The following is a 24,058-nucleotide window of genomic DNA, read 5'->3' as shown; positions in this document are numbered from 1 at the left end:
CATATCAGGGAAGGAGTTGAATCATCAATTCCTCAAAAGAAAATAGGTAAAAAAAAATAGAGGAAAAAAAGTTTTCAAGTCAGGTGCTGTTTAAAAAACCTAAAAACTGAAGATTGAAAATTAAGTATTAAGAACTGAATTCTTAATTTTTAAGCTAACAAACATGTTTGATAAAAATTAAAATAAGTTATATGTATAAGATCAAATTTGAAATTTATTATTTTCAACTTGTATGTTTTAATTTTTATATTGTGATGATGGTGGTAGTGGTGGGTTGTAATGGTCATAGCAATGGCGGTGGCGGTGGCGGTGGCGGCAGCAGGGATAGTGGCAGTGACTGTATCAATCCTGGTTTCAATCTTTCTTTTATGTTTTGCCACTTCGACTGGGCCGGTCGGGGGTCGAGGGGGCAGCACCCCTTCACGGGGGTCGAGGGGGCAACACCCCTTGGCGGGTCCAAGGGCAGCGCCTTGGCAGGGGTCGAGCTGAGAATGTTTGGTTCCTGCACTTTGACCTATGTCTGCAAAAATACTGGGAGAGCGTATTTCACGCTCGAGCGTAGGGTTTCACACTCGAGCGGGAGTCTGTGTCCTACGCTCGAGCGGGGATTTCCACGCTCGAGCGGACCGTGCTTTATTAGGTCACAAATGTTGTTTTTCAAATCACTTTTTGCAATCCTCTCTATCTCTCTCTAAAACTCAGAATATCCAGATCTAGAGCCTCTCTCTCTCTCTAAAACCATCCTCTTCCTTTGATTTCTTCAAATCCATTGGGATTTTGGCCAAAGTTCCTTCGCCAAAGTTGTGTAATTTCTCGAGGGCTTTGTTGTGTGCGGTAGAGATCAAGTTTCATCATCGTTGATTTTGGGGTTTCAACTCTTTTCTTCTTCTACACTTGAGGTAGGGATTTTCTACACTCTAGTATGGTTTTTAGCTTAGTTATTTGCTATTGTGTATAGATGATGAGATTTAGTTGTGGTTTAGACAAATCTAAGATTTTGGTGTAAAATGAAAAGAGGGGTCTTCGACGTGTATGAGATAAATGATGTTTGGGATTGAATATAAACTCTTGGTGTACCAAAATAGTTGATTTTGGGTATTTGGGTTACTATTGGTAAAAGGGGGATTTTTGCCCTAATTTGATAAAATGATTATTTTGTATAAATGATTGGAATTAACATTGAATATGTTAAATTGAATGATTATTGATATAAATGGTGATATTGGATATGTATTATCTCACCTATGGAAGTTTTGAAATAAACTATTAAATCCGAGATTGAATATTTGTTTAGAGATAAATGTATTGGGCTATCAGTGGAGGATAGCTATGATTGTTGTAGAAATTGCATGAAGATTAGGCGATTTAATGCTAAACAAATGTTGGTTGTCGTTGCATATGACTATGTTTATAAAATGACATATTTGAGAAAACATACATGGGTGCCGATTCTCGCGGACGAAATATCCGTAAAATGGCATATTTGAGAAAACATACATGGGTGCTGATTCCCGCGGATAAAATATCTGTAAAATGGCATATTTGAGAAAACATACATGGATGCCGATTCCCGCGAACGAAATATCCGTAAAATGGCAAATTTGAAGTGTTTATTTGTGTTTTGCATAATTGGAAGCCACTGAGTTGTAGTCTCATTTGGTTGTTGAAAGATGATAAATTTAACTCATGAATTGAGTAGTGTATATGAACTAGAAATGAATAGATGGAATATGGAATAAGATTGGCCTCGGTGGCATACGGATATATAGGTCTTGTGGATGCTTCCATATCGGTATTGTTTATGTACGTGGTATTTATACCTTTGCTAAACTTCATAAATTGTGTTAGATTATCTCTACTAGGCTGTTAGCTCACCCTATACGAGAATATCATTTTTAGGTGCAAGTGAGATGTTACCTCCAAGGCAATAGCATGGATGGACTCTCGAGAAGCAAGAGTTTCCTAGTTATGCTTTATGTGTGCATGTGTGTTATTTTTAAAGCCAAGGGCTTAAGATGTAGTGAGTGAGACTCAATTTGTGTAACCAACCAATGTCTTGGAAAGATGAAAGCCTATATGGCATTTAATTGCTTGTTAAATAGTGAACTCTGATATATGAAAGTATGTTGTTTCTCATATTTATTCCGCATATGAGTTATCTTTATTGCAATATTTTGGGGGCGTTACAGTGGCAGTGGCATGGTAGTGGTGGTGGTAGCAGTAGCAATGGTAATAGTAGTAAATGATGGTGACGCTTATGGCAACAATAACAATGGTGATGAAGGTAGTGGTAGTGATAGTGGTCGCGATGGCAGTGGCAGTGGCAGTGGCAGTGGCAGTGGCAGTTGTATTGGTGGCGATGGCAGTGGTAGTGATGGCATTGGCATGGTGGTTGTCACGCCCTCAAAAATAAACCCATTAAATATATATATAATATCAACATGCAATGTTAAAAAGGAAACAATTCATTATAACATTCATCAGAGTCTTACTAAATAAAAGCATTACATGTAACATCAAATTAAATGCCCTATAAGCTTACATCTTTCCAAGCCAACACTTGGACACAAAAGTATGAGTTCTAACTCAAATACAAATAAAGCCCTAGTCTAGAGTGTTTACATGTACTAACAAATAAAAACAAATAACTGAAAATAGTCTTCAAAATCCAAGTCCTTCCAAGCTAAGTCCTTGGAGGTAGCTTATCACCTGAACCTGAAAATGATGTTCCCTTATAGGGTGAGCCACAGCCCAGTAGAAATATACTAAACCAAATATAAGCATTGAATAAAGCAATAGCATTCAATAGATGGTTAACCAAGATAATCAATTACATCATTATACAGTCTCATGACACTAATGTCTAAGACACGTTTTACTTTCCAACATTATCACTATGGCTCAGAACCTGGCCAAACTTACAACAGTGAACTATATATATCATATTCACATTCTTCCAATGTCAACAAACAAATGAGACTGAGGCTCAAATCAAAACACTTCATACTTCCCGTTTGATACACATTTTAGTGATGTATCAATAAAACACTTCAATATAAATAAGCACACATAAAAGTGATGCTAATGGAGTCCATCCCCTATCTCCTCCCAAACAAAATCCGGTTTAGAGGTCCATCCCCTATCTTCCCCTAAACCGTGGAGTACATCCCCTATCTCCTCCCACACAAAACAATGTATGTAAACACATAACATATACGACACACAATCAATACACATAATGTCTGTATTAATTCAACAGTCAAAATCGATGACTTAATCAATGATTAGTTTCAGTTATCCCTAATCCACATGCAGTGTCTACAACAATCACGACTATCCTCCACCGATAGCCCAAAACAGTTATTTCTAGACTTGGAAATAAATATATCAACAATTCAATAGGCGAGTGATTTAAATTATCCAACTACACCATTTAAACAATGAATTCCTCAATTTCATGAATTTAACCAAATTCCCCAATTCCCTTAAATTAATTAAGCAAATTAATTAATTAATACAACTAGGGTTTTTCCCAAAATTATCAAGGTAACCCCAACATATCAATATACCAAAACTTAGAACAAAACTTATAAAATGGAGTAGGAAATCCCTACCTCGAAGAAGATAACCCGAATGGAGAAGACGGAGATGATGACCCAAAAACCCAAGTGCTCCAAAACTACAAACTCTCAGATTAAAACGAAGCTCTCGACTCACTCTATCTTTTTAATAAAGCAACTAGGGTACAAACACCCTAAAAGGTGATGAAACCTAAGAGAGAAGGTGAGTAGAGGGAGAGAGAACTCGGAACTAGGGTTTTAGGATCAAAAGAATGTGAAAAAACGTTTTAAAAACCGCTGCTGCGTATATAAACCCGACAGGTTCGCTCGAGCAAACACTTGGTCGCTCGAGCTACCAGACACACGAAAACCTCGCTCGAGCGAAGAAAAGCTCGCTCGAGCCAAGAATGCAATGCTTCAGGTCTGCAACCCAGGAGCACGCTCGAGCGAAAGAATGCTCGCTCGAGCGAGGAACTCGAAAAACATACACCTCGCTCGCTCGAGCGAAGAAAATCTCGCTCGAGCGAATAAGCACTGCCCTCAGGTCTAAACTAGATGCAATCGCTCGCTCGAGCGAAGCAAAGCTGGATCGAGCCAGAAGACACAAAAAAAAACCCTGGCTCGAGCGGCCAAACCCTGGCTCGAGCGACCAACCCAAGAACTGGACAGCAGCACTTGGTTTACGAACCCAACCAACCTGAAACAAACCTGCCCAACACATCCTATAACTCCAAATGAGAAAATAAAGGACGACATCAACAATTATACAATGATAGAATAAACGGAACCTAAGTCCGGATACAATAATCAAATGGGAAAAGACCGGGGTCGCTATAACCTCCCCCCCTGAAAAGAATTTCGTCCCCGAAATTAAGCATAAGTTTTTGAAAACAAGTTCAATAATATGACAATTCAATAGCAAACAACTTGACCCAATACTGGTCATTTCATCTCTTATCAAGAAGCATCTCATAATGTGTATATAAAACACATATATTACAATCCGCATCAGTATTATGCATTTTTTTTTAACAATTCTCCATATCATATTCAATTTCATGACAGAACTCTAATTCAACAATTTATTCACCATATTCAAGTTACGAAACGTCCATTATGAGGCAAGTTCCAAAATATTTCCATTAACCAAACATTCTCAATGTTTTCCAACTTAAGACATATATAAAGCTCTTAAGTTCAACCATATTACAAAATCTAAATACAAGATTACAACTCGATAAACATGTCCGGGTATTTTTCGCGGACTTCCAATTCACGTTCCCAAGTGGCTTCCTCCACTCCGTGATGCTTCCACAGAACTTTCACCAAAGGGATGGTTTTGCCTCTCAAAACTTGGTCCCGCCTATCTAAGACTCGAACCGGTCTCTCCTCATATGAGACATCCTCGTCAACCACTAAATCGGTCCAATCCAACACATGTGATGGATCCGGCTCATACTTCCGAAGCATACTCACATGAAACACATCATGTACTCCGGACAACTGCGGTGGTAAAGCTAAACGATATGCAGTCTCGCCAATCCTCTCAAGGATCTCAAAAGGACCTATCAATCGAGGGGACAACTTCCCGCTCTTCCCAAACCTCATCAATCCCCGTCTAGGTGTTATCTTCAGAAAGACATGATCACCCATGTCAAACACCAAAGGTCTCCTCCTACGGTCGGCATAAGATTTCTGACTCTGTGCTGTAACAAGCCTCTTACGGATAAGCTCAACTTTCTTCGTCGTTTCCCTGACCAACTCCGGACCCAACAGAGGTGCATCACCCACCTCGGCCCAACAAACAGGAGATCTACATGGTCGGCCATACAAGGCCTCCAATGGTGCCATACCGATACTAGACTGGAAACTGTTGTTGTAGGCAAACTCCACCAACGGCAAGTGCCTCTCCCACGACCCACTAAAGTCTAGAACACAACCCCGAAGCATATCCTCAAGGATCTGAATAGTGCGCTCGGACTGCCCGTCAATCTGAGGATGATAAGCCGTGCTAAAGGTCAACTTAGTGCCTAAGGCACTCTGCAAACTCTGCCACAACCTGGCAGTAAAACGAGGATCTCTATCTGAGACGATCGTCACTGGGACCCCGTGCAACCTTACTATATCCCGAATATACAAGTCGGCAAGATGGCCTACCGAATCTCTCACGTGCATAGGAATGAAGTGCGCCGACTTAGTCAACCGGTCTACAACCACCCAAATAGCATCACTACCTCGCTGAGTCCTCAGAAGACCTACAACGAAGTCCATAGTGACATGCTCCCACTTCCACTCGGCAATAGGCAAGGGTTGTAACAAACCCGCTGGCCTCTGATGCTCGGCCTTCACTTGCTGACAAGTAAGGCACTTAGACATGAAAGCTGCCACATCTCTCTTCATACCCCGCCACCAGAACTGGCGACCCAAATCTCGATACATCTTAGTGCCTCCCGGATGCACCGCAAGGCGTGAATGATGAAACTCTCAGAGTACCTCCTCTCGGCAAGACTCTGGCACAAACAGACGGTCTCGGTATCTCACACTCAAGTCGGAATACACCGTTAAACCCTTCTCAACCTTCCCATCGGAAATCTTCTCACGGAGAGATTCTACCTCAAGGTCACCTCTCTGAGCCTCTAACACTCGAGTCACAAGTGTAGGCTGTGCAACAACAGAAAACAAGGCCGCAGCCTCAACGGATTCGCCCAGAAGTAAATCAAACTCCCCAAGTGCACCCAACATCTCCCATTCTCGCATGGCTATACTAGCTATGTCACCAACAGGTTTCCTGCTAAGGGCATTGGCCACCACATTGGCCTTTCCCGGATGATAATGTAACTCAAAGTCATAATCCTCAATGAATTCCATCCACCTTCTCTACCTCAAGTTCAAGTCTTTCTGTGTAAACAAATATTTCAGACTCTTATGATCCGAGAATACCTCAAATCTCTCACCATAAAGATAATGCCTCCAAATCTTCAAGGCAAATATCACAGCTGCTAACTCTAGATCATGCGTAGGGTAATTCTGCTCGTGAGTTTTCAACTGACGTGAGCCATAGGCAATCACTTTCCCCTCCTGCATCAACACACAACCCAGACCCTCTCGTAAGGCGTCACAATAGACTGCATAACCCAACCCTCTCTCTGGAATAATCAAGACTGGAGCGGTGGTCAGTCTAACTTTCAACTCCTGGAACGACTTTTCACAAGTCTCACTCCATACAAATTTGACTCATTTCCGAGTCAATCTAGTCAAAGGCGAAGCTAATCTGGAGAAATCTTTCACAAACCAACGATAATACCCAGCTAACCCCAGAAAACTGCGGATCTCAAACACACTCTTAGGCTGTGCCCAATCTTGCACTGCCTCAGTCTTGGATGTATCAACAGACACTCCTTCACCAGAAACTACATGGCCTAAAAACTTGACCTCTTCTAGCCAGAACTCACACTTCCCAAACTTAGCATAAAGCTTATGGGCTCTAAGTAACTCAAGCACCACTCTCAAGTGTTCCTTGTGCTTCTCCTCAGAAGGTGAATAGATAAGGATGTCGTCCACGAAGACGACTACAAAACGATCTAAAAATTCCCGGAATATCCGGTTCATCAAATCCATAAAAACTGCCGGTGCATTGGTGAGCCCAAATGGCATCACCAAAAACTCATAATGGCCATACCGCGTACGGAATGCCGTCTTCGGAATATCCTCCTCCCTGACTCTTAACTGATGATAACCCGATCTCAAGTCTATCTTCGAGAAACAACGGGAACCCTTCAACTGATCGAACAGATCATCTACGAGGCATAGGGTACTTATTCTTAACCGTAGCTCGATTCAATTTCCTGTAATCTATACAAAGTCTCAAAGCACCACCTTTCTTTTTAACAAAGAGGGCCGGTGCTCCCCACGGCGAAACACTAGGACGTATATAACCCTTGTCTAGTAACTCCTGGAGCTGAATCTTCAACTCAACTAACTCTGCTGGGACAAAACGATAAGGTGCCATAGAAATCGGCGCCGTGCCGGGCACTAGGTCAATAGAGAACTCAATCTCCCGATGTGGTGGCAAACCAATAAGATCCTCGGGAAAGACGTCCGAGTACTCACAAACCACCCGTGGCAACACAATCTGGGTCTCATCACACTCACTACTTAAAAAGCTAGCAAGTAGACCACTAAGCTCACTCTGCCCTTGCGAATCATACCCCGGTGGCAAAACACTACCAACCCGGTCCCCCAGAAAATGAAAACACTCCCCGCTCACGGTACAACATGTGACCCTCTGGCGGTAGCAATCAATAACTGCCCGGTATGACGATAACCAGTCCATACCCAAAATAACATCGAAGCCCTTCATGGGCATAACTACAAAAGGAAACGGAAGTCTATGATAGTCAACCTCTATATCACAACCCCTAACACCTTGCTTCAAAATCAATTCACCCCCAAGAGGTGACACTACACAAATAGGAGATGCTAATTGAGCTAACTCCAACTCCAAAACAGATGCAAATGCAGCAGACACAAAGGAATGAGATGCACCCGTATCAATCAAAACACTAGCAACCGAGTTACAAAACAAGAAGGTACCTCTCACAACTGATGGTGCCGGCACAAGATCCTGCGCGGTAACAGCGTACACGTGCCCAGACGACCTCTGATCAACCTGCTCACCCCTAGGAGCATAAGATTGCTGCACCGACTGGGACAATGAAGCCCCCTGATTGGCCCTCGAGGCCTGACCCGACTGAGCTGCCTGCTGACCCTGAATCTGTCTCATACCAGATGCACCAGGTGTGCCACCCAACTGCGGACAATACCTCTTCATATGCCCTGGCTGACCACACTGATAACACGAGAGTGGCTGGCCTCTACCCTGACTCTGGCTCTGAGATCGAGCCGAAGATGGTGCTACTCTCTGCACTCCTCCCCTCTGAGGACAAACTGGAGACTTGTGGCCCAGCTGACCACACTTGAAACAGGTAATGTCTCCCTGACTGCCTTTCCCCGAACTAGCACTTGGCACAGGAAAAGTCGATCTAGAAAAGCTACCCTGAGACTGCTGAGGATTAAAACCCTTCTGTCTCCTACCATCACTCTGACCATCCTGACTCCTCTTGGAGCCCTTCTGTCCTTCCTCCTCCTCCTGCATCATGATTTCCATGTGGGCCACAGTATCAACCATACGCCGATAATCCCGAATCATAGTTCCCCCAACTCTCAGCTTGAGGCCACGCCTCAGCTTCTTCTCAAACTCGATACAACGGCGTTCCTCAGACGCCACCAACTCAGGTGCAAACCTGGACAAGCTAGTAAATGCAGCCTCAAACTCGGCCACTGAAGAACTCGACTGCTTAAGCTGGCAAAACTAGTCTCTCAGCTTCTCCCTAACTGCTGGAGATAAGAACCTCTCCTGGAAAGCATTCACAAAAGCCTCCCATGTACCTCCTATACGACCCTTAGTGAACTTCCACCACTGACCCGCATCCCCCTTCAGCTGGAAAGATGCCAAGGTCACTTTCAACCCCTCGTCTTCGATGCCAAGCATCTCAAACGTCTTCGTTGTCTGTTCGAGCCATTCATCTGCTCTAAGCGGCTCTTTAGGATCACCCACAAATTCATCTGGATTAGACCGGAAGAACTCCCTCTTCAGAAAGGAAGGTCCTGCACCCGCAACAACAACCCGAGCTTGATTCTCAACTCTGAGAATGCCTACTGACTCCCTGAATGCCCCTGCTATCTCTCGGGCTAGAACGCCCATAGCCTGCTGGCCTACTGGCTCGGCCACATTGTCCTGGCCAATTCCCTCCTGAACTGCCGGAATCTCCTCTGGCACAGGCACCTCCTGCCTACCCGGCCTACCATGCCTACCGCGTCCTCGTCCTCGTCCTGACATCCTAATAAAGGAAACAAAGACGTTAGCACATTAATAAATGTGCCGAAGCTAAACACTCGCGTCCTAATGCATTGGACAACAATAATTCATTCCACGTAAGCACATAATCACATAAGCACCTACGAATTTCATTCCTGGATGATGATAGTCCCTAAGCGTTACTATAGTTCCGGTTGGAAGCAGCATTGATCAAGTGCCTTTCCAACAAGACTACTAGAAACTCAAGGGTCCAATCAACATCCTAGGAACTACATTCCATACCCACATAATCACATAAACATGTTATCACATAAGCATATAACATTACACTAAGTCTCTATCAAACGAGACAAACCCATTGTGATACTAATCACTTCCCACGTACCCAAAGTATTCAAACCCGGTACGCTCTGATACCAAGTTGTCACGCCCTCAAAAATAAACCCATTAAATATATATAATATCAACATGCAATGTTAAAAAGGAAACAATTCATTATAACATTCATCAGAGTCTTACTAAATAAAAGCATTACATGTAACATCAAATTAAATGCCCTACAGGCTTACATCTTTCCAAGCCAACACTTGGACACAAAAGTATGAGTTCTAACTCAAATACAAATAAAGTCCTAGTCTAGAGTGTTTACATGTACTAACAAATAAAAACAAATAACTGAAAATAGTCTTCGAAATCCAAGTCCTTCCAAGCTAAGTCCTTGGAGGTAGCTTATCACCTGAACCTGAAAATGATGTTCCCTTATAGGGTGAGCCACAGCCCAGTAGAAATATACTAAACCAAATATAAGCATTGAATAAAGCAATAGCATTCAATAGATGGTTAACCAAGATAATCAATTACATCATTATACAGTCTCATGACACTAATGTCTAAGACACGTTTTACTTTCCAACATTATCACTATGGCTCAGAACCTGGCCAAACTTACAACAGTGAACTATATATATATCATATTCACATTCTTCCAATGTCAACAAACAAATGAGACTCAGGCTCAAATCAAAACACTTCATACTTCCCGTTTGATACACATTTTAGTGCTGTATCAATAAAACACTTCAATATAAATAAGCACACATAAAAGTGATGCTAATGGAGTCCATCCCCTATCTCCTCCCAAACAAAATCCGGTTTAGAGGTCCATCCCCTATCTTCCCCTAAACCGTGGAGTACATCCCCTATCTCCTCCCACACAAAACAATGTATGTAAACGCATAACATATACGACACACAATCAATACACATAATGTCTGTATTAATTCAACAGTCAAAATCGATGACTTAATCAATGATTAGTTTCAGTTATCCCTAATCCACATGCAGTGTCTACAACAATCACGACTATCCTCCACCGATAGCCCAAAACAGTTATTTCTAGACTTGGAAATAAATATATCAACAATTCAATAGGTGAGTGATTTAAATTATCCAACTACACCATTTAAACAATGAATTCCTCAATTTCATGAATTTAACCAAATTCCCCAATTCCCTTAAATTAATTAAGCAAATTAATTAATTAATACAACTAGGGTTTTTCCCAAAATTATCAAGGTAACCCCAACATATCAATATACCAAAACTTAGAACAAAACTTATAAAATGGAGTAGGAAATCCCTACCTCGAAGAAGATAACCCGAATGGAGAAGACGGAGATGATGACCCAAAAACCCAAGTGCTCCAAAACTACAAACTCTCAGATTAAAACGAAGCTCTCGACTCACTCTATCTTTTTAATAAAGCAACTAGGGTACAAACACCCTAAAAGGTGATGAAACCTAAGAGAGAAGGTGAGTAGAGGGAGAGAGAACTCGGAACTAGGGTTTTAGGATCAAAAGAATGTGAAAAAACGTTTTAAAAACCGCTGCTGCGTATATAAACCCGACAGGCTCGCTCGAGCGAACACTTGGCCGCTCGAGCTACCAGACACACGAAAACCTCGCTCGAGCGAAGAAAAGCTCGCTCGAGCCAAGAATGCAATGCTTCAGGTCTGCAACCCAGGAGCACGCTCGAGCGAAAGAATGCTCGCTCGAGCGAGGAACTCGAAAAACATACACCTCGCTCGCTCGAGCGAAGAAAATCTCGCTCGAGCGAATAAGCACTACCCTCAGGTCTAAACTAGACGCAATCGCTCGCTCGAGCGAAGCAAAGCTGGATCAAGCCAGAAGACACAAAAAAAAACTCTGGCTCGAGCGGCCAAACCCTGGCTCGAGCGACCAACCCAAGAACTGGACAGCAGCACTTGGTTTACGAACCCAACCAACCTGAAACAAACCTGCCCAACACATCCTATAACTCCAAATGAGAAAATAAAGGACGACAACAATAATTATACAATGACAGAATAAACGGAACCTAAGTCCGGATACAATAATCAAATGGGAAAAGACCGGGGTCGCTATAGTGGTGGTGGTGGTAGTGTTGGTAGTGGTAGTGGTAGTGGTAGTGGTGGTGGCATGGTAATGGTACAACAGCGGCAGTAGCCGTAACGATGGTGGTGGTTGTGGTGGTAGTAGTGAGTTTATAATAGTGTATATCGATACTTATATTTAGTATTTATAAACTTAATTAGAATTAAGTAAGTTTGATATGACTTAAAATTTTCAAAACTTTTAACCTACATTTTAAGAGGCACATAAATTTTTGAGTGATATCAATTGTGGTTATCAAACGGGCATAATTATTAAGTGTTGAATCAAGTTATCACTTAATTTTTGGAATCAATAAAACTAAATTGAGTATTGAGCTGTTTAAGCACTAAACTGGAATTGCAATTTTTGTAAAAAGTAATAAAATATGTAGATACAAAAAATTTAAATATATCAACTAAATTAATAAAAAAGAGTGTTGCTATTAGCAACCTATGAATTATTTTGGACCCCCCATTTTTTAGTTTTTTTTATTACAATAATAACCTCAAATGAAATTATTAAAAAGGACATCATCAAAAAATTTGGGACACCTCATCTCATAATTTAGGCCACACACCCACTACATCATGAGTTAGAATTTATGAGACCACTCACCTCCATCACCACCCATCCATCTTTCCCAAATCCCACAACCAAAACCAACTCATCATCAAAACCTTGAAAACCCTTTGGCGTAAATATTCCGGCAGTAACAGTGGTAACCATTTGATTGCCTACACTTCTCCGGCAATAACAATGAGTGGAAGTTTTTTCGACAACCACAACTCCTGAGACGAGAAGAGTACAACAATAAAAACTCAAAAGAGATACATAACTTTGATGGTGTTCTTAGCTCAGAGAAATTGGCCTTGTAAGGGTAAGTTTCTTGAAAAAAATGGCAAAAATAAAAAAAATTGTTCGTCATGTTTTCGGGACTGAACTCCCACCCAAACATATGACCAAAATTTGGGAACACAAGTCCGAACATTATTTATTTGTTTAGGAACAGGTAACCAAACATTTCTTATTTGTTTCAGAACAGATAATCGAAGCAGCAGCAGAAGCAGGCAAACAAAGGAGATCGGACCACCCTTAGGTGGTCGACCGATGGGTCGTGAAATCCTACCCAGTTTTGCTGACACAATGACGCCATGGATGAATGACAGAAAACCAACCAGAGAAGCATGAAAGTGGGTTGTGTCGTGTGTGTGAAAAGAGATAATAGAAAAAAAAAATCAAACAGATTGACAAACCTTACAATGAAGCATAGAAAAATTCTTAATCACCACAAAATTTTTCCACTAATTTTGGGAGGTTCCACCGTCGTGGGTTTTGTTAGGGTTTTGGAAGAGAGGCTTTTTAGGGTGTGAGGGCATGCGTTCTACTGGGTGGAATATTTTTACACGGATAATTTTGATATCATTTGGGGCGAGAAAAGAAATTTTAAGAGTTTTAGAATTTATAAGTAAGGGTCCAAGAAATGGGGGGGACCTAAAATAATTGATAGGGAGCTAATAGCAACACTGATAAAAAAAACATAAAACCAACTTGTATTTAAAGATTAGTTTTCAGTGACTAGTCTCACTAACATAAGATTCAGAGGGTTTTTTATTATTATTTTAAAGCAGATTTTCGGCTTTAAGGTGGTAACCCGTTGTGTGCTATGAAATGCACTTGATTGCCCAACCACTGAATATATCAATAAATAAGCACTTCATATATCTCAAATCTTGATAACAAAAGCATTCCATATGTATGAACCTCAAAATGTGGTTGGTTTGAAGAATAGAGTGTTGCACATTTTTTTTTGATCTTACGTTCATTATATATTCTTTTGAAATCATCCTGCAAGAAGAACCAAAACAAAAATAAGGGCAATAAAATTCTCCCTATTGGTGAAACATCCCAAAAAGTGTTTACGTAAATGGAAAGAACCCAACTCCCACACATAATAGTCTTGCTACATGTAAGAATCAAAATTTGCAAAATAGATTTACTACACTACAGGAAAAAAGGGTTACGGTGGCGTTTTTTTAATGACGTTTTTTTGAACGTCACTGTTATTAACATTTAACGGCGTTTTTATAAACGCCGCATATTCTTTTAATCAAAACGGCGCCGTTTTATAATAGGAGGCGTTGAAAAACGCCTCCGAATGCGGTGTACCACACGCTCCTTCTCAATCCTTATTTTGTATATGGCCCTCTCTCAACCCATACGCATACATCATTTTATCTGAGCCCCCTCTCTCTCTCTCTCAACCCTCTCTAAGCTCCATCGAAGCAATTTCGAAGCTCCAACGAAGCTCTAGATCGAACCGATTTCGAAGCTCCGTTGAAGATTCAGTGATTTCCAGCGAAGATTCAGATATTCGAAGCTCCATCGAAGCAATTTCGAAGCTCCATCGAAGCTCCAGATCCAACCGATTTCGAAGCTCCGTTGAAGATTCAGTGATTTCCAGCGAAGATTCAAATATTCGAAGCTCCATCAAAGCAATTTCGAAGCTCCATCGAAGCTCCAGATCCAACCGATTTCGAAGCTCCGTTGAAGATTCAGTGATTTCCAGCGAAGATTCAAATATTCGAACCTCCATCGAAGCAATTTCGAAGCTCCATCGAAGCTCCAGATCGAACCGATTTCGAAGCTCCATCGAAGCTTACAGAGCGAGACCACTTCATCATTCTTGGCTGTGATGGCCTGTGGGGGGTATATCATCTGTCCACTATCTCTTTTGCCTTCATTTTAAAACTATTTTGTCAACACACTTTCCGAGTTCTATTATAAAGTTGATGTTGTTAACAACTGTCAGGTTTTTGGACCAAGTGATGCTATTCAATTCGTTCACAAGCTGCTTAAGGTCAGAATGCATCTTTAACTTCCCAACTTTTGCCCGTTTCATTAGGATTGATGTGGAGTTTATTCTTTTAATTGTAGTTGAATATGTATATTCTCTTCCTGGTTACATAACAGTGAATTTGTCCATTCTCCTCCTAATTGCATTTAAGTGAATATGCACATACGTGTTGCCCCAACGGTATTCTAGAATAAGGGCCCTGGATGACTAAATTTTTTTTTATGCTTAGAATATCACTCTCCTTTTTTTTGTTAGTTAAAATTCAATGTAAATCAAATGGACTGATTCAATTACCAACCTGTTTATTATCTGAGTAGTACACTTGTTTCCTTTCATTCTGACCAAATGCTTTAATACCGTGAGTGATATCAGGCCCTGTTTGTTGCAGCTTCTTTGTGCTGAAAACTGATAATCAGAAAGTAGAAGTTAAAAGTATCCCTCCCACATACTTCTGAATAATCATATTTTTTTCATCTTGTTGAAGCTATGTTTGTGTCGTATGCACAAACTTTATCAAAACACTCTAAACAAAGTAACCTGCAGTGTTTGTTACAGGCTCCCAAATGGACTCGGGATACATATATATTATATTGCTCTGTAGGATTCTTAGACACCATTTAATGGCCAGGACATTTGACTTTCTGTCATGTCCTATAATTTATTGGCCTACTCATTAATCAAGGTGTTTCACATCCCCAAATTTCTTTTCACTTCCTATATTTCAATGTGATTTTATCATGGAAACTATCTTGATGATGCTATATTTGGTTACAGTATCCTGTGTATTTTGCTTTTGACGATGACGATATCAATGTTGTGTTAGCTGATGTCAAGAAGAATGATGTTACTGGTCAGCCTGCTACTGCAACCACTGGAGGGTTAGTTGATTATAGTCAGCATGTTTTGAGTCATGTAAAACTAAGATCTTCTAGATGTTTAACCTCAGAGCACTTTATGATTATTTTGATTCCCCAAATTTGGTTCTCTTGTGTCATATGTTACATAATCTCAGACAGATATTTAGTGTTTTCACTAGTAATGGCTGTAATGAAACAAATAACTGAGGAATTGGCTTTGTTCCATTAATAGTGGGGGCAACCAAAACCTTTATGGTGAGAGTATATCATTTTCCTGACATGATGTTCCATTTAAAGCAGGGGCAACACCTACTTTTATTGTAAGAGTGATTCATTTAGTAACCTAAAAGATGAGGCAAAGGGGATGGTAGCCTAGTTTCTCAATTTTGACATTCCAGAGAGAAAGAAAATGGCTTCTTTTATGCTCTCTACAGTTTCAATCTACTGGTTGGTTAAGATTCTTCAGGTCCTTATGCCTTTAGTATGATCAAGATGAAACTCCTAAAAGTAAAGGGCCATATTCTTGGCAAAATCTATTCTTTCGGGGGAGACTCTTGTTTTGTCTATCTAATCTTTTGATTACAATTTCCTCCCATACATAGCACGCAAGTTGAATATCACATATATCAGAAGATGTTCAATACATACAAGCTACATTATTGGTAAAAACACACTCTATCTGATCGCAACTTATACATGGGATGATCATCATGTGCAATTGCCTTGATATTTGGTGAAATATAACTCTCTAGAAGTAAATTCTAAAATTGGTAGCCTGATTGTTTAAACTTTTTTCTATCACAGTTTCTACTGTAGAAACATATTCCTGCATGAAGAGCTTTAAATAGCAGCTGTTTTACTAACACACTCAGCTATGTTATGCCTATCTTATTATTATTTGTATTGCAGCTGCTGCCGTGGCCCACCACTGTCGTTATTCGTGTTTAAAATGCTTCAATCCATATTATATTTGTATGACTAGTTTTACTATTACTCCATTTTAATGCAGGTGAGTCTTTTTAACCGTTGCCATCATTGTTGTCATTTGTTTTACTGATATTATTGTGTAACTCTTGGGTTTTTTGTTATCAGTAATGCTCTTACTATAACTTCTACTACTTGGCAAATATGATCAGTGATTCACTAATTAATGTTGTGTTTCACACCAATCACAGTTTTTAAAGATTGTCTAGGTATAGTAATTTTCAACTTTTTATATGAAAAGAATTAAAAGATTAACAACCTAATTATTGTTTCCAAAATAATTTATGTTTACAAAATCGGATTATCAAAGCACTATTTTGGATTTTTAGTTGTCCTTTATCGGTTTTATACCCTTGTTGACTTCAAATTTTAAAGTAAGGTTTGCCCATGAATGTAATGCTTGTTCCACCCGAAGGAGCTGCTGTTTAACTATCAACAGCCACCTCTGCCAGTGCCTCCGGCTGGCTAGTCAATGCAACATTTTTATCCTCCCAGCCCACGCTTCCACCTGAAGGAACTGCTGTTTAAGTTTAACTATCAACCCCGTCTCTGTTCTATTAACTCATGGTATTTGTGTAGTAAAGTTTATTTATAACTTTTTGCATCATCATTAACAATTGGATTATCTTTATCATCATTATTTGTTCAACATGCCTTAAGAGATTAGAATTTGACTATGTTGACAATGCTATTGCCATGTGAAATTCTTTGTAAAGTACTAAATACAAAAACAGCTTGTAAGGCGTGGAAATGCTGTTAAGAAAATGAATTTGGGAAGCTTTAGAACAGCAAAGTTATATTAAACTTATCCACTTATATTTTTTTCAGGCTGTTCAACGGATATTTCATGTTAGGGAGTACAATGGGAGTATTTCATTTGTGCCCGCTCCCGGCTTTGAAGCTCATGGAGAGCCAAGTGAACAGAAAGGTGAATTCATGGGCAAAGACATCTGCAATCCAAGCCATGATGAGTCTAGTAAGATTCAGAAGTGTGGCTACCAAGGTCCCCGTGATGACTCAGAGAACTTAAATTGGAGGAAGATTAATGGTCCATTTGTATCAGTCTGGCTCCATAACGTACCATGGGGTGCTGAAAACACCAAGGCAGCACCTGATGCCAAGGTTTTTTTTTTTTTTCTTCTTCCTTTCTATTTTTTGTTGTTTTCGGTGTCTTCCTCTCTGTTGCTTTTCTTACTTTTTCAACCACCAATATTCAGTATATGATTTTCATGCTGATCATCAGAAATTATAGTTGAAATGACCTGTGTTTATCTTTCTCTTTCTTTCTTTTAAAACAGGTCTTACCTGTGGTTTGAGATAAGTTGCTAATACCTTAGAAGTTGCAGCAGAAGTAGGTTCTAGGCTGTAAAATGCTGGAGCTGTCTGTTTACTATGAAATCTCTGGGAATACATATATATATATATATATATCTATGATGTATGTTATCATTGTTCTAGCACATCATAAGTATGCATTTGGAACAAATTAACTGTGTATTCATCCAACAAAATAAAGAATAATATAGTGATGTAGCGTATTCCAAATAGTGCGGAAATTTATGTGCTATTATTTGAGAAAATATACATTTGCCAAATACGCACTTAGAAATTATTCTATTGGTCATTGGAAGCCATTCTTCCATCAAGTTACTTCCTTGCTCACGGTTGCTGGTATTATTATTGCATGTTTGACATTTGGCACTAGTAGAATTCATTTTTTCGTGAGGTTAATTGGCATCCATGCTCAAACTTGATGATTTTAATATCATTTGGACTTAGGGCTGGCTTGGATCTGTAGTTTTCTTTCATCTCGGACTACATTCTTCAGTGTAGTATTTGTAACAATTTTTGGCTGGAAAAATTGGGGAAAAAAAGATTGGTTGATTTGTGGTGAAACTGGCAATGAAACAAAATGTTACGATGTTTGCTTACCTTAACTCGATTGAGTTTGAGATTTGCAGAGTAAGAAGTTTGGCTACTGTTGGTGCATTTTAAGATCATCAAACCTCTTTAATTAAGTCCCTCTTGAAGCCAAATGTATTGTGTGCACAATTATTGATCCTCGTGTTCAATGAGCTGCCTTAACTAGGACTTCATGTTCTTGCATCTGGATCTGAAAATGCTTACTCTTTATATGCCTTTGGCAGCCTCTTCTCTGCCATGAGTACTGAGGCCTAAGATTTCTATTAAACATTTCAAGATTTTCTTATTTGTGGGCATATTTGACTTCTGTATTCTTTTTGCTGGTTGATGTGCAGTTCTCAGATGGATATTTGGACTTGATTATCATTAGGAGTTGCCCAAAGTGTGCGTTGCTATCGTTGATGACTGAACTCAATAATGGAAATCATGTCAAATCACCACATGTCTTGTACCTAAAGGTGAGTTCATGGTATTAGTAATTGCCAATTTAGCCTGGTTGCTGTAAATATTATTTCCTTCATGTACCGTTAAATTTAATTTTTGAAAGAGTTCTCCAAGATCTTTTAACTTGTGGAGGGGGAATTGTCCTATAATCCTCTGCTATTGTTTCACTCATGTTTCTCTTCTTTTTGTGTTGTATGTATACATATGCTTATGTGAATGTAATTTTAGTTTTCCAATTCTCTACAGGCTGGTAAATATGTGTGGTTAACTTATGAAGTAGTTATATGAAATAGTATTGAAGGTTGGAGCTTCCATCCGTAGTTGTGGTATCAAGCAAGTAAGTTTATACACAGTGGGGCCTCTTCTGATAAACTATACAAAACAACTTCTGAACTTGCTGGGAAGGGATTTGCATATGATGGAGAAAAAAGTTTATACACAGTGGGGCCTCTTCCGCAAAACAACTTCGAGTTCACAGTGGTGCTTGAGGAGTCATTTGCAAAACGGTATGTCATTTATTTGTATTATTAAATTTTTTCTTCTTTCTTATATTTTGTTTGTAGATTAGAATGTGTTGTTCAAAATTCCAATACTTATGTTGCATTCTTCCTTATCTGGTTGTGGTAGTGGGAGTCCTCATGGTGGGAGCCTTAGTGAGTCTGGTAAAAGGTCAAAGCGTTCCTTTCAGTCAAAACTTTCAAGGTAGAACTCAGTTATGCTGCAAAAATGCCCCTGAAGTCCATTTCTCTTGTACTCCAAGGATCTGAGCCTGAAAATATTCAAGACACATTGAGAGTGCTTGACATTATATTGGGGCAGCAAGCAGCTAACAGGTATTTTTAGAACTCAGTCAGGGGTTGCACTTTAGCTGTTAGTTGCTCATTGTCAATGCTGCTTACAATTCTTTGTATAGATATATCTACAACTATGATCTTAACACCTGGACCTGTGATTGATTTTCTGCTAGCCAACCAGAATGCATGGGACCCTCGTAATATTGACTGGGCAAAGGTAGTAAAATGTTAACTGCGTCTTATTTTTCATTTGTGTTTGGTTATGTTCTGTGTATTGAAATTGTAATTTTTTGAATGGGCAGGCTAAGAGAATGCTAAAAAATATGAGGGTTAAGACAAGGCACAGAAACTTGGAATTTAAGATCACAGGCTTGAGTGAAAAGCCTTGCAATCAGCAATTGTAGGTGCTTGTAAACTGTAAGGAACTCCTCCTATTGATATATTCCAGTTGAGCACTTCTGATGTTTTATTGTGTCTCCTAGTTTTCCTTTGAAAGTGAATAATGGTGATGGTGGACATGATGGAGGGCAGACTCTGGAGATTACTGTGTATGAGTATTTCACCAAGCACCGTAACATTGAACTTACTAATTCAGAGTACATGCCATGCATTGATGTTGGAAAACCAGAACGGCCTAACTATCTTCCGCTGGAGGTACGCAAAATTTGATAGTGTTTGAGCCATGTCTCCTCCCCACCTGTTTCTGGTTTACCTTCTCCCAGCACCCTTCTATGCTTCTGCAAAATATTCTGATGTTGTTTCCTTCCCTGCATTCCAGCTTTGTACCCTTGTCTCTCTTCAACGCTACACGAAGGCATTATCTTCAATGCAGAGAGCACCTTTAGTTGAAAAGTCGAGGTAAAAACCTAAATTCTCTTTGCCATCTCAATGTATATGTTCTTAGTTTTAATGTTGGAACCTTCATGCTCAATTAATTTGGCAGGCTGTGAGAAACTATCATTATGATGATGACCCTCTTCTTGTTGCTTTGCGGCATTTCAATAGAGAGACAGCTTACTCAAGTTGATGGTCGTGTCCTTGAGGCCCCTAGGGTAAATTTTGAACTGCTGTTGAAGGATGTTATTGTGCAACTTCACTTTCAAATACAATTGACTACCACTGTCTTTTAAATTTATTGACCCCCCACCCCCAAACAATATAAAAAAGGAGAAAAAAAAAAGGATGCTTAAACCTCTCAACTCCTCAGGACCAAACACTGGAATAGAAGGGCATCCAATTTTGGTGACTCCTTAATGTAATTCAAACGATTTGTGTGAATGTTTTTTTTTTTTTTTTTTTTTGCACAATAAATGTGGACTATCATTTGATAAGATTTTACTATGTGAACGGGAGTTATTATTTCATGTTAGTGTTATTTTTGAGTTTTATTATAGGTTTTTTTTGGTTCAATGACCTAAAATTAGCACAATTAAAAAAAGAAAAAAAAGGGGGCTATCACGGCGTTTCTAAAAATGTCATTAAATAGCATCAGAGATACGACGGCGTTTTAAAAACGTCACTAAATAGCATGGTGACGTCATGTTACCGTTAGCAGAACTTTTAGCGGCATTTTTAGAAAACGCCGCCTATTGTCATATAGCGACGTTTATAAAGCGCGACAGAGTTATAGCGACGGCCGCATCTTCGGCGTTTGGTGTTAAACGTCACAAAAAGATTTAACGGCGTTTTTAGGACCTTTTGCGGCGTTTTTTAAACGCCTCTAAAACCTGAATTTCCAGCAGTGCTAGAACATTTTTGTTTGATAATGTTGTTGATTTCTTGTTTCCTGTTTACAAAAAACAGAAAATAAGTTTTATAAACAAACTTTGAAAAAGAAAAAATAAACGAGTTTGATAAGTTGCGGTGACCCATTGTTGAGGGTGGACGTAAACTTGTTTGGTGTACAAAAAAGTTTTGAAAACAAAAAAAACAAGTTTGGTAAGTTGCAGTGACCTGTAATTGAGGGTAAACGGATGTTGTGGCCCACGGTAGGGGTTGTAAAGGGATGGGGTTGGAGTTGGTGGTCGAATTATTGCTGGAGGTCACGATGTGGCCAAGGGTCACAGGAGGTGACCATCTGATAGCCAAAAGGTGGCCAGAGCTTACAGATGGCCGCCAACGATGGGTGGTGGCAATAGTGAATGGTAACTGGAGGGGGTGAGAGAGGGAGAGTGAAATTTTGTTTTAAAACAAGTGAACACTCATTTTTTTTTCCCCAAAATTTTAAAATTAATTCCATTTTTTTAAATCAAAAATAAAACCAAACAAGTTTTCATTTTCATTTTAAAAAAAAAAAAAACAGTAACCATACAAAACAAGACCTTACATTTTTGCTGAATTCCACCCCAAGAAAATAATTTCAAATTTAATCAAGTCCACACGTCATAAAAATCAAGCACTAGTAATAAGCATAATAAACATAGTAATTACTAGTGCACCATGCAAATGTTAACTTGATGTGCCCAAAATTGAATAGTGTGCATGTCACTAGTTTGCCCAACTTACATACATAATACATTAAGAGAATAATTTTGTCTTGCCTCATAGTCCAAGATGATAAGTTTTTCAAATGTTCCTGACTACCAAAAGCAATATATACTCAAAACTCAGTAAGGGCAGCTTCACCCAACAGCCAATCTGCCATTAGCGCTTCTGGTGGCACAGGTTCAAATAACAGAAACAACCTTTTGGGTGCCACATACCCAATATCCTAGAAATCAACTCCCAAAACCCATCAACATCTCTCATAATCAGAACTTGCAAAAAAACACTTGCCTAATATATTCAGAGCTGATTTTGAGCAAACCAGAAAATTATTCACAAAGGCTACAAAAACTTGATTGGCATAATATGTAATCCTGACAGCTGCGTAATTCTATGTGCACAAAACACACAAAATCTTAGCAAACAGCATTTGTACTGTTCGGATATAAACTTCCGAACAAAAAAAAATTGTTCAATCATACATTCCGTTCAATAATTTATATCCAAACAGCCGTCTTTTGTATGGAAGTTTATGTCCCAACATTTGACTACTGTTCAAAAGTTTATAACCTAATGGCATAAGCAGTGTGTATTGCGATTTTCTTCGGTGTGTGAATAGAATTTCCCCGTGACCAAGCCACTCTTCACCCAGTATATCGAAACAAAATTGGATGCCATAAACACTCAATTCATTTTGATTCAGTACCCAATCAAAAATTCCACGCTAACTCAAAACTCTTATCTGTCCTTTACGGAGAGGCTCAATAATCATTCTAGTATCTTTGTCAAGCAAATGATGAAACACTATTGAGTCCATCAAAAATTGTTAAAACCAAAAATAAAGGATTTAGAGCATTTGCAACAATCATTGAATATAATGCACACATATTGCACAAATAAATAAACTGCTAACAAGAAGGCAAAGAAAATTGATTGCGAAAAAAACAATAACCACAAAAAGTAAAGGTGTATCTGCAAGAAAACAGAATTTACCACACCAAAAATGCTCAAGACAAACTTTGCAAAAGTTCCAAACATACTGTCCCAAACAGTATTGTGTAACTTTGCCAACGTATCCCAAGGAAAAAAGAGCATCCCTTTCAAAGTCAATGCTACAACGGCCTCTACAATCTTCTCTACTTCTCCGCGGCATTTTTGGTTTCCAATTGCCACAGACCATAAACCAATTTGCAAGTGCTAAAATAATGTTCTTTGAAAAATTAGGGATTGGAGAGAAAATACACAACAAAGAAACCGCATGAAATAAACGCATGGAGTAAAATCAATCCATATTTTATAATTTGGTTTGGATAACAATTCCTTTCAACTATGCTTCTAATTTAAAATAAATAAAATAAAAATAAAAAAATTGAACTCCGCCAATAAAATCCAAAAGCCATTTATATCCTTTGGATGTCAATCGAGCTAACAACAGCACTCCACTATCTCATCGTATATACAATCACCCACAAGGAATCCAAAACATAAAGGTTTGCACTACAACTGCTACTTGAGCATTAGTGCACAATTTGGTAACTTGTGGAAAACCTCTCTCTCTCTCTCTCTCTCTCATTCACTTATTGGAACTCTAACTCTCTTTTTATTTGACCAGATGAGAAGACTTTCATTTATTAAAAAGTTAATGGCCTTTACTATTTTTATAGTTGATGTAAGTAACCAGTTTTTTTTAAAAATTTGTACATTGGATGTGTGCTTTAAAGTTTCAATGCTATTACTCATATTAAGATTTTTTCTCTACGTTGTATTTTTTCTTAGAATGCTTGAATTTATTAATTAATTTTGTTTTTATGCCTAAAATGATTTTTATTTGCTATTATTATTTTTTT

At 39.2% G+C, this 24,058-nt stretch overlaps 3 long non-coding RNA genes across 3 annotated transcripts in view; 2 read left to right on the top strand and 1 right to left on the bottom strand.

The window, feature by feature from the left end:
* The window catches only part of LOC145804666 (uncharacterized), a 28,052-nt gene extending 4,208 nt beyond the window's left edge, over window positions 1-23,844 (bottom strand). The window contains exon 1 of the long non-coding RNA XR_014346915.1: window positions 23,205-23,844. This is a non-coding gene — a long non-coding RNA (uncharacterized LOC145804666). The remainder of the gene's footprint in view (window positions 1-23,204) is intronic.
* Window positions 14,389-18,993, top strand: LOC114296901 (uncharacterized). The gene is made up of 3 exons (XR_014346914.1): window positions 14,389-14,577; window positions 14,681-17,688; window positions 18,825-18,993. It is a non-coding gene; the product is annotated as an uncharacterized LOC114296901 (long non-coding RNA).
* LOC145804229 (uncharacterized) lies at window positions 19,796-20,586 on the top strand. The gene is made up of 3 exons (XR_014345853.1): window positions 19,796-19,944; window positions 20,030-20,381; window positions 20,506-20,586. It is a non-coding gene; the product is annotated as an uncharacterized LOC145804229 (long non-coding RNA).
* Window positions 23,845-24,058: the final 214 nt, after the last annotated feature.

The sequence above is a fragment of the Camellia sinensis genome, chromosome 12 (assembly GCF_055761805.1).
Source record: "Camellia sinensis isolate YWXY chromosome 12, ASM5576180v1, whole genome shotgun sequence".
In the NCBI taxonomy this organism is placed as follows: Eukaryota; Viridiplantae; Streptophyta; class Magnoliopsida; order Ericales; family Theaceae; genus Camellia; species Camellia sinensis.
This window is presented reverse-complemented; position numbering and strand designations above follow the sequence as displayed.